Source organism: Monopterus albus, unplaced genomic scaffold (genome assembly GCF_001952655.1).
Source record: "Monopterus albus unplaced genomic scaffold, M_albus_1.0 scaffold65.1, whole genome shotgun sequence".
In the NCBI taxonomy this organism is placed as follows: Eukaryota; Metazoa; Chordata; class Actinopteri; order Synbranchiformes; family Synbranchidae; genus Monopterus; species Monopterus albus.
In genome coordinates this window covers 3,372,973-3,383,837 of record NW_018127945.1, presented here as the reverse complement: position 1 = coordinate 3,383,837, position 10,865 = coordinate 3,372,973, and the positions used below count along the sequence as shown (strand labels likewise).

Below are 10,865 nucleotides of genomic sequence, written 5' to 3'. Positions count from 1 at the left end.
TGTGTGTGTGTGTGTGTGTGTGTGAGAGAGAGAGAGAGAGAGAGAGAGAGAGAGAGAGTAGTCCAACCCTGAGGACTGCTAGAGTGTGGCTATTGAAATGAAACATAAAATGTAAAAAGCAATTATGCATAAAAGATATAAAAAATCTTTGTACAGTATGACTAGCTGAAGAGTTTCTGACATAGTGTTCTGTCAGTTCTGACAACAGTTGACATAGTGTTTCTATCTGAAAGTATGCTTAACGTAGTAAGTTGTGAAAATTTTTCCCATTCATTTGAATGTGGAAAAATTTGCTGAAAATAGCTGAATATTTTAAAAAGTATAAACGTTTCAAAAAAGAAATACACAAGCCGGAATGTCCCAGAAGAGCTGAACATTTTAATACCTGAATGGCTTTTCTAGCTGAATATATACTGAACTTATTAAGATGTGAACATTTTTGCATTGGTTCCCACAAAGTAGGTAAAACAAGACAAGTAGGGTTGTGTGTCTGTGTGTGTAGGTGGGTCTGTGTGTGTGTGAGAGAGAGAGAGAGAGAGAGTAAGTCTACCCCCTGAGAACTACTAGTGTGGCTATTGAAGTGAATCACAAAATGTAAATGATAATTATGCGAAAACCATAGGTTCTCTTGCACAGTGGCATGTCAACAGCAGCAAATCCATAATGCTTCAGATACCAAACATATTCCCAATTCAACCAGCTGTCTGCCTCATACTCAGCTATCCCATATCTGAAACCTTCTGTTCCTGTCAGCCAACAGAAGCTGGAGTTTAAACCACAGGGGGTCACATCAAGTCTGGCCTGGAATTTCCACAAGAATCTCAGCAATAAACAACGCCTCAGTGAGGAGCCTCAGAAATCCACAGCAGAATTTGCAATGGATTCAGGATAAGAATCTACTACAAAGCAACATTTTGTCTGGAATTTGCTGAAGAACAGTTCTCAGCTACCTTTTCCTCTCCCTCGCCCTCTCTTTTCTTTTAACTTTCCTTTGCACCCCAACCTGTGTATCTACTCCTCTCCTTGTTTTCTTACATCCATTTCTACTGTTTTCTCATATCCTCCCTCCCTTCCTGTCAAACTCTCCTCTCAGCCTCTCTATTCTCTTCAAACCATCTCCCTTGACCACTTCACACCACTGTTTCAGTGTCTTTTACTCATCATTTTCCCCATCTCCCTTCAATAATAATTTAATTAAAAACAAAACAAAACAATGTTATGTCCAACCAGAAATTCAAGTTCCTCCAGCACATTAGCACAGCTTAACATTTCCTAAGGTTTGGCTCTCCTGACTTCCTCTCCCTTCTTTCACCTAACCCCTCTCCTTCATACTCCACTCTGGCTTCTCTGTAGCTTCAGTCCTTCTTTATTTGCCCACTGCATTCTTCCCACCATTGTACGGAAGCCGGCTCACATATCCATGCCTGGCTATTGAAATACTTTTTCTTGTTGATTGATGAAAAAAGTGACATCCTCAAAATTGGCTTTTTTGTCAGGTTAGCACTATCTTGAGCAGTATTACTGTAAAATGTAGTCAAAATTGAAACAGCAAATATTCAGATTTCTAGCCTCCTGTATGTGACAAGCCAAAAAAACACTTGATCCTACAATTCCCATAATGCAGCACAACAGTGTCTTTCATGACACCCTCTCTACCACCCAAATCCCAAGTTTATTAGCAAGGTTGTTTAATTTCTCCTAACAATTCAGCTTTATGAACTAACTTTTATGGATTTTTTTTAAACTCTTTTTATAAAATAGCCTTCAATTTATTGCATCCTTCCAGAGTTTATAGTTTTGTGTACAAACCCCAATTCCAATCAAGATGGGACATTGTGTAAAATGTAAATGAAAACAGAATACAATGACTTGCAAATCCTTTCTGATCCATATTTAATTAAATACACCACAAAGACAAGATCAAATCAAATCAAATCAAATCAAATTTTATTTGTATAGCACCAAATCACAACAAAAGTCATCTCAGGACACTTTAGAAAGTAAGGTCTAGACCTTACTGTTATCAATATTATTACATAGGGAAAACCCAACAAATCCCCCTTGAGCAAGCACTTGGCAACAGTGGGGAGGAAAAACTCCCTTTAACAGAAGAAACCTCCGACAGACCCTGGCTCTTGGTGGGCGGCCTTCTGCCTCGACCGGTTGGGGTGTGTGGATAGAGGAGAGACAAAAGAAGAAAAGCAACAAGACACAACAAACAATCAAACACTGATCAGGTCGATGTGGCTGGTGACTGCTCGTCAGAGACGTAGAGCTCCAGGGCCAGGGCAACCTGCAGAAAGATATTGTGCTCTGTTCGGGTAAATAATACCCATTTAACCTTCTATCTTTTTATCATCCTGTAAGTAGGATACTGGTGTGTCCTGAGGCACACCAACACTGTTTGGTATGTTTATAGCCACATACCGAGGACTAGTTTATTTATTGCATTTAAAAATAATAATCATGATATGCAATAAATGATTCACAGTGAATTCCAGCAGATCAGCTGTGGATTTATGGGTTAACCTGAAGTTGGTGTGCCCATTAGAATACATGTGTGTACCTGATCTCATACTTCCCAGGCCATGCGATTGTCAGGAATTTTGCAAATACACCTGCGATAGCAATAATAAGTGGCCTAAGTGGGTGTTATCTTTATCACTATTTCAGGTCAAAACCAGCACCAAAATTGCACTCTGCTGCCTAATTAGTATAAACACGGCCTCAACTGTGCCTCTCATCCCACCTCAGAGTAAGCGTATTCATTCATGGCAGGAAATATCAAACACACCAATGAGCAACAAAAGGTAGACCTGTGCCCGAGGAAAACTGCATAATGACTGCGAATGAGGCAAGGCAGAAAGTGCACTGGTAGGAAAATAGAGCCCAACATATAAAATCCAGGTAATACACCTTTAAAACTAATGCAATATGTCATTAATGATTTAAATGTCAAATTGTTACAACGTTTTTCATGCACACTCCTGAAATGTCAGTGAAGATAATCAGTCAGCCAGGTCCCAGAATTTCTGAAGGCATTAATCTAAATGAAGCTGGATTTGTTTTTGCAAACTTTTGTCACTCATTTAATTGTCAAATCATGTTAAAGCTTTTTAGTTTAAATATGTGTGGTTTCTTTAATTACAATACAATACAGAGGCAAGGAGATTACACTTATGGTAAATTTACTATGAACTGGAGAAGTGAATGCAAAATGAACTGAAAGTAAAGTGAAACATAAATTGTGCTGTGACTACTAACCAGGTGTGAAGTGGGAATAAAAATTAGCCCAAAGCTTGTTGTATAAAATTTTACTGGTGTATGTATTAAGACTCACTAGTACACTTGAAGCTGCACTGAATCCACTGTCCTGATCTGCTCCTGCTCTCTGCTATGTGCAGACTGAAGTAAGGATTTTTCTAGATTTGAGCTTCTTTTCTTAGGCCTTTACAGCCACGCATTACACCTTTTTAACCTTGTTATTCATGTAAAGTGAGTCATAATAAGGAAACCAACAGCTGCGGGACTGAAGAGTAGCTTTGCTGTGGAGAGAGATGGGTGAGGGAAATGTTTGCTATACAGAGCCAAGGATGAAACAAAATGTGTCCATTTCAGTCTTGGTGTCTTGCTTTATGTATAAGGCTGGGGGGTCCGTTGACACATCTGCGCCCAGGGTCCCGTTGTGTTATAATCCATCCATGCAAAGAGTCACACTGCTGGGTAGATCATGCCCACACAGATACATCTGTCTGTTTCCCTCTCTTGCTTTCTCTTTTTCTTTGTCTCTGGCTGATGTTTTATTGTTTTCAGTAAGGTAATAATTTTGTACCATTTGGACCATTTTGTTCAGATTCGTGCAGAGCGCGCTCCCGGAACAAACTTCAACAACTGTGCGCGCTCTGGAGCCCCTGGTACTTAACGCTTGGCGTCTCGTCTGTGCTGGAGGAGCAAGGCGAATGTGTAGACCGGGCTAGTCAGTGAAACACGATAAAGACAGGTATTGCCTCTGTAATCTCACCATACAGCCATTCTTAAATCCGCAGCGCATTGAAGGATATTTCATCCGAGGTAAGCGGGTGTGTCGTGGCGAATGAAACATTGAATTTTCCAGTGTAGTATGGGTTGTAGAAAACAACAGCACCGCTGTAGCAAATGTTAGCTTCCTTCATTAGCGCCGTGCTAACGTTGGCCGTTAGCTTGCTATGCTTCTTAAAAACCTGGTTAGCTGTGTCGATATTTTGTGTGTCTTGACGTCTTAAAAGCATTGTTGTCTATGGTGTGCACGTGAGTGGTGTATGGATGGTACGCAAACATGGTTATTAGAACTGTGCATTAATAATGTTATCGGTTTCTTAGCTCGTTCACACACTCGCTAAGCTAACAAGTCATCGATTCAGCTAGCTAGTATGCTAAGGGGTACTTGTACGGCAAGATGAGGCCTGTATTCCTGTAACAGTTAATGCCAGCTAGGCTACGTCGTCGTCTCCTTGTCAGACGATGCCGTTTTGCCTTCAAAACAAGTTAGTTCAGGTCAACAGAAACGGCATTGTTTTGTCTAGCAGCTTTACTGGCATAACCAGCTAAGTTTTTTTTATGTCTGTGGAGGAAGTGATGAGTAACGGCTGTGTGTGTGTGTGTGTGTGTGCTTGACCTGTCTCGGGGGTAAGGGGCTACTAAAAGCTGACATTCAGATGTTATTGTTCTTTTGGTGTCTACGATCTGCTTTAATGCACCTTCATCTCAGTGTACACTGCGATTAAAGGAGTTGAACAGTTGTTACCGTGAACACCTGTAGATGTTTGAACTAAACTGTCAGGAATAAAACTAATAGCTTCTCAATATGATCTTAAAATGAAGGTACCTCAGTCAAGTAAGTGTAAGGGAATATAGTCCACATGTGTTCATTGCTGGTCTGACTAATGGGTTTCTGCTCAGGTTGGGCAGGGACGACGCTGTTGGGAATTAAGTGAAATCTCTAGACTTACTGGAGAGTAACGTTTGGACACATGGAAGTGATCCTAGTATTGTCACCATCAGTGCAAAAGATTAAAATGTAAAAATGCAGCAACAAAAAAGGCACAAACTGATTATGTGATATGTTAGGATTGTGACTTGATCCTGTGGTGATCGGAGGTGATTTGTTTTGTTATGATTTCAGAATGAAAACACTACTCAAGGAAGTGCATGCAAAATGCAGATCTTTTAGTGTGATTGTATGCCGTAATAGGGCATGGTGAGCTTGCTTGCTAAAGTTCTGAATGACCATAAATTACTATGTTGGGTGGCCTGATGTTTTAGGGCAGTAGAGACATGTGGTCTTTGCTGACTAAGCCAGAATACTCAGCAGGTTCAGCAACTGTATATAGTCTCACTTGGTATTTGTGGCAGTGTGTAGGTAATGTGTGTGAGGTGTTTTAATGTGTTCTCAGCTCTCTGGTTGACTGCATCTCATCAGTCGAAGCCTAATTTGTAGTGTATTGTACAAACATATAATATGTACTGTGCTTATAACAAAACAGATTGTCAGAAGCCAGGGCAACTCACAGAGTATTACATTGGAGGTTCCCTGTTTTAGAGGTGGTAGTCTCTGCTGACTATTTTCCTGGGGGAGACCCTGAGTCGGGGGTGGGGGGGATTTGTTCATAACAAAACAAATCACCTCTGATCACCACACTAACAATTTCTGTTTATTACTAAACAGAAATATTAAGACATTTATTTTGGATATTATTAAAGGACACTATATGAAGTCTTTTCAGTACATCAGTGGTGAAGTAGATGTCTTACACATAGTTTAACTGCTTAATTACAAAAATGACAACATACAAATTTCTTTCTCCATGACTAGATTAAATTAGATTAGATTAAACTTTCATTACACATGTACAAGTGCAAGGCAACAACATACAGTTTAGTATATAACCAGAAGTGCAATAACAGCAGTGCAGAGTGTGCAGTAGTTTACTGATAGATATGTACAATTGATATTTACAGTAAAATATGTAAGGTAATGTACAATATACAACAGATTTTATGGATTTAAATTACGAGTAATGGATAAAGTACATTAACCTTGCAAAACACTAGTGCAATGGGATGAAATGGAATGAAATAGTGCAGAATAAGAAGATAAGTTACATCAGTTAAATAGATGTAAATAGTAGTACAGTATCTGCATATGTACTGTACGGTGTGCAAATGAATAACAGAGCAGTATTCTGTGAGTATGTGCAAATTAACAGATCACTTCAGCATTACAGGTAACAGAAGTGTATTGCATAAGTCCCGGGGGGTGAGGTGTGTGTAGTGGTATAGAGGAAGGCAGCGGAGGTCAATGGGGGCAAGAGTTCAGTAAGGGGACAGGTGTGGGGAAGAAGCTGTTCCTGACTCTTCTGATCTTGGTCCGGAGGTTCCTGAAGCACCTCCCAGAGGACAAGAGGTCTACCAGTTTGTGAGCAGGGTGAGAGGAGTCCTTGAGAATGCTGCGAGCATGTCAGAGACAGCGTTCCCTGTGGACACCCTCAGTGGTTGGAAGTGGAGTCCCTGTGATGCGTTGGGCAGTTTTCACCACGTGCTGCAACGCCTTGTGGTCAGAGACAGAGCAGTTTCCATACCAGACTGTGATACAGCTGGTCAGGATACGTTCAATGGCACAGCGATAGAGGTTCACCAGGATGGCTGAAGACAGGTGGCTCTTCTTCAGTGTCCTCAGGAAGAAGAGGCGCTGGTGAGCCTTCTTAACCAGGCTGCAGGTGTTGGTGGTCAAGGACAGATGCTCTGAAATTTGGGTTCCCAGGAATTTGAAGCTGGTGACTTGTTCAACAACCATCCTGTTAATATAGATGGGATTGTGTGTGCCTCCTTTCTCCCTCTTGTAGTCCAGAATGAGCTGTTCTTAAAGACAAATTGTCAGTCAAAAAAATAATTATTATTGGAAGCAATCCTGGACTTAATTTCAAACCCTGGTTCTATGAATGTAGGTATTTACTCTTATTTTTAGTAATACTACAATGAATTGGACCAGAGAACATTATGACTACTAGCCTTTGAAGTCATTTAAGTTTGGTATAGCAAATCCTAAACGGTGTGTCTGTAGTGGAATAATATGGCAATCATTAGTCTGCTCAATAGAAGCGCCTGCTGTGCATATTAATAAATATCAGGGTATTTCCTGCATGGGAAATCAGGAGGTGGCCATCTCATCATATTTCATACCACCTCCAGCTTTCAACAGTGTTCTGGTGGGTGTCTTCATGGAAAACACTGTTTTCTAAAAAGCATTACACATGGTGGATTTCTGTTATTTGTAACTGTAATTGCAGAATTACACTGATGTGGTGGCTCTGTATTGCAACGTTGGCTCCACTTCCAGCTTGCTTTTCTGTAATATTGGGTTAGCAGTTAGCAGTTTTCTAGTGTTGCTAACACTGGCAACAGTGACTCAAGAAACTTAGCAGTATATATAGTCTTCCTGTCTTTTTTAAAATCAAAGACTTCCAAAATGCAGACACAGCTCCTCTCTTGGACACAATATTATCTGGAGCATCTTCATTCTCACTTTATTCATCCTCGGTCTCTCTTTTCTGTTCCACAATCTACTGTAGCAATGGGGCCTCTCCTATTTGCTGTTATGCTACCTGGCTAGCTAGCAAGGTGTACCTAGCATGCTTTTCAGCTATGTAATTTTTTAAAATGTACTAATGGCTAATGATTCAAAGTGCTTCTGGTGCCGAGCAAGATTATATAATGTGCTGCTTATTGAAATGTTACAGCTGTTGTTGTTGTTACAGCTCTGCTACGGTATGGTGGTATATGGAAAAATTCATACCTTTTTTGAAATTAAGACTTGTATACTGGATGAACCATTATACCACCCAGATATAGGCCACATTCACACTGCAGGCTGAAGTAGCTCAAATCTGATCTTTTTGCCCAAATGTGACCCATATCCGATTTCCTTATGACAGTGTGAACAGCACAAATCCAATTTTTTTCAAATCCGGCCCAGGCCACTTTCATATGTGGTCCTAAATCGGATATATATCCGATGTTTTGCAATGCGACTTCAGTCTGAACGGCCAAGTCGCATTTCATGCGATTTTTATGTCATTGAAATGCGACAGACGTCACAATTCTGCGCAGGAGGAGGCGAGGCCATAGGCAATATTTGTGCTGTCCTTCTTCTTGATATTCTTCCTCTTATTATTTCTTTATTTTGATTGCACATTAACTGGTACATCGCTACGCACATGCTATCACGAGCCGCATCCATTTTTATATTCGCAAACACAGTACGCTGTGTCTGACGTCATGTCCTCTTCTGCGCATGCGGGTCACCTCAGGGCCGTATACCGTTCACACATGAGACAGATGGCAGTCGCATTTAAATGACTGTGTGAACAACAGCGCAAAAAATCGGATTTCGGCAAAAAATCCGATCTGAGCATTAAGACCAGCAGTGTGAACGTAGTCTTGGTTACATCCCATCAGTGTAATATTTTCAGCATTGCAGATAAGGCTTGTAGAATCAGTGGTTACTTTTAAAAAGTTAGTGTGCAAGGAAAATCATGAGAGCATGTGAAACATAGAGCAGACATGCGTATGATAGGTAGTTAAAATGGCAAACTGCAATTTATGGTACTGATGAGATGTGGTGAAGATGTTGGGTCTGAGAGTAGTGTATAACCACAATGAGTGGAAGGGACCAGTGGTGGAGAGAATCAGAGTTGGAGTGCAGGAGAGGAGTCAAGGCAAGGGTGACATTCAGTTGCCAAGTCATTTGGTGTGTATTAATGTAAAACTGACATTTACACAGTTTTAATATCCCTTTTTATGTTCCAACATTTTCTCAAAGACACTTAGCAAGTAGTTGTGACCTGCAGTGGCTGGACAAACTTACGTGGCTCGGATATAATGAGGAGGGAATGACATAATACTTGCCAAAAACCATATTGCCCTCATGCTGCAGGCTGCTGCTGGCTTTGTGAGACAGTTGTGCACAAATTACACACTGATACTTAAAAAAAATCATGACATGACAGCTAGCCATAAAGTGGAAAAATAAAAGGAAAAACACATTAGAGATGGGGAAGCTTTTTTTGCACCTGTTAACACAGATCACAGGGCTTTTGAAGGCTGCTTCAAAATAGTATATGAATCCCTTAAGAAAAGGGGCCCCACCTCATTATTTCTTATGTAGGGTTCTGTGTTTATTTTGGTTGTTTGAATGTAAATTCGGTAGCAATTTAAGTACACGATTGTAAACTGAACACATAATTACAGTCAGGTAGGTTAACCTTGATGTAATTGCTTTCTTGCCCCTAGGTTATCGCTAACACCAAATATCCAAGCAGCCATATCATTGATGAACTTGTGGAGATCTTTAACAACTCTGTTTATTAAATGTGTTAACACGCTGCTTTTATGTTTTTATTTATGAACAGGGCACTTTATTATCTTTATAATAAAATATGCTTTAATGTGATAACTTAGTTCTATAATTATTAGAACTCTTAAAATACATTGCTTCTAAAAAGTGTTTGCTTGAGCCAATTGAGGGTACAGTGCACATGATCAGGATTGCAACACCTCTGCCTCAGTTTGAGCCAGGAAAACCCCTGATTATTAATTTTAAAAAGTTCATATTGTTGGAAATGTATTATCTGGCCCTTTTTACTTAATACAAAACAACAAGTCTCCATCAAGTTTTTATACATTGAAGCACCAGGGAGGCATGAGAGCTGCATGGCATTGATTAGGAGGGGAGTGGTACAATTTCTTGTTGGACTGGAAATGCAACAAATCTGCTTGCAGGTCTTAATTTTTTTTTTATATGCATTTTAACTTCTCTGGTGATACCACGCAATTTATCTTGATTAATTGCATCAATCCTAAGTGTAAATCGGCCCCCTGATCAAATAACTAAAATGAAAATCTGTGATGCTGTGTTCTCACAGGTGTGTACTTTAAAACACTGAGCTACCTTTAGAAATTTGTTTGCACACTGCAGTCATTGTATGACTTTGCCATATTGAAACTGCCCTGTTCAGGACAACACACGTGTACAAGAAATGCCTTATCCCCAGACCCACATGGAATCTTGCCTAAACCACAAAATCCTAGAGGACCATTTTAATTTTAAAGGTCTTGGATACTCACATGAATCATCTGTTATCCTGAGTAGCTGGATTTCTGCACAGAGTGAAGCTGGATGAAAACATTTTTAAGTTGTTCAGTAGAAAAACTGTCAGTTTGCACTCACCCTCATAGTGTTGGGGGAAGGATTGAAATTAACACCCACCAGGCACCAAATGCGGGTGGCCTTTCTATTTGGTGAGTAAATCTCAGAAGACTACCCACCACACTGGTGAGTACATATTTGTAGCAAAAGTTATGTAATAAAATGATATCCTGAGAGTCTCTACTGTGGGCGCCCTATTTCTGTTTGTGTTGGAGTTTGAGAGACGCACACAGGTACAAGCAATTTAGACTTGTCCACAACTGAGTGTAGGTGTCGACGTATACCTATGCAGCAGAGGGGTTTATGGGTAGATGTACAGTGGGGCAAATAAGTATTTGATACACTGCCGATTTTTCAAGTTTTCCCACTTACAAAAAATGGACAGATCTGTAATTTTCATCATAGGTACTCCTCAACTGTGAGAGACAGAATCTACAAAAAAAATCCAGTAAATCACATTGTTAGATTTTTAAATAATTTATTTCCATTTTATTGCATGAAATAAGTATTTGATCACCTACCAACCAGCAAGAATTCTGGCTCTCACAGACCTGTTAGTTTGTCTTTAAGAAGCCCTCCTATCCTCCACTCATTGCCTGTATTAATTGCACCTGTTTGAACT

At 40.1% G+C, this 10,865-nt stretch overlaps 1 protein-coding gene across 2 annotated transcripts in view; it reads left to right on the top strand.

Moving 5' to 3' along the window:
• The first annotated feature begins 3,892 nt into the window (after positions 1-3,892).
• The window catches only part of siah1 (siah E3 ubiquitin protein ligase 1), a 34,510-nt gene continuing 27,537 nt past the window's right edge, over positions 3,893-10,865 (top strand). Inside the window, exon 1 of one of the 2 annotated variants that reach the window (XM_020604403.1) lies at positions 3,893-4,000. The gene's annotated coding sequence lies outside the window, so the exon portion shown is untranslated. Of the gene's footprint in view, positions 4,072-10,865 lie in introns of both variants that reach the window. The other variant, XM_020604402.1, reaches the window with a different exon arrangement.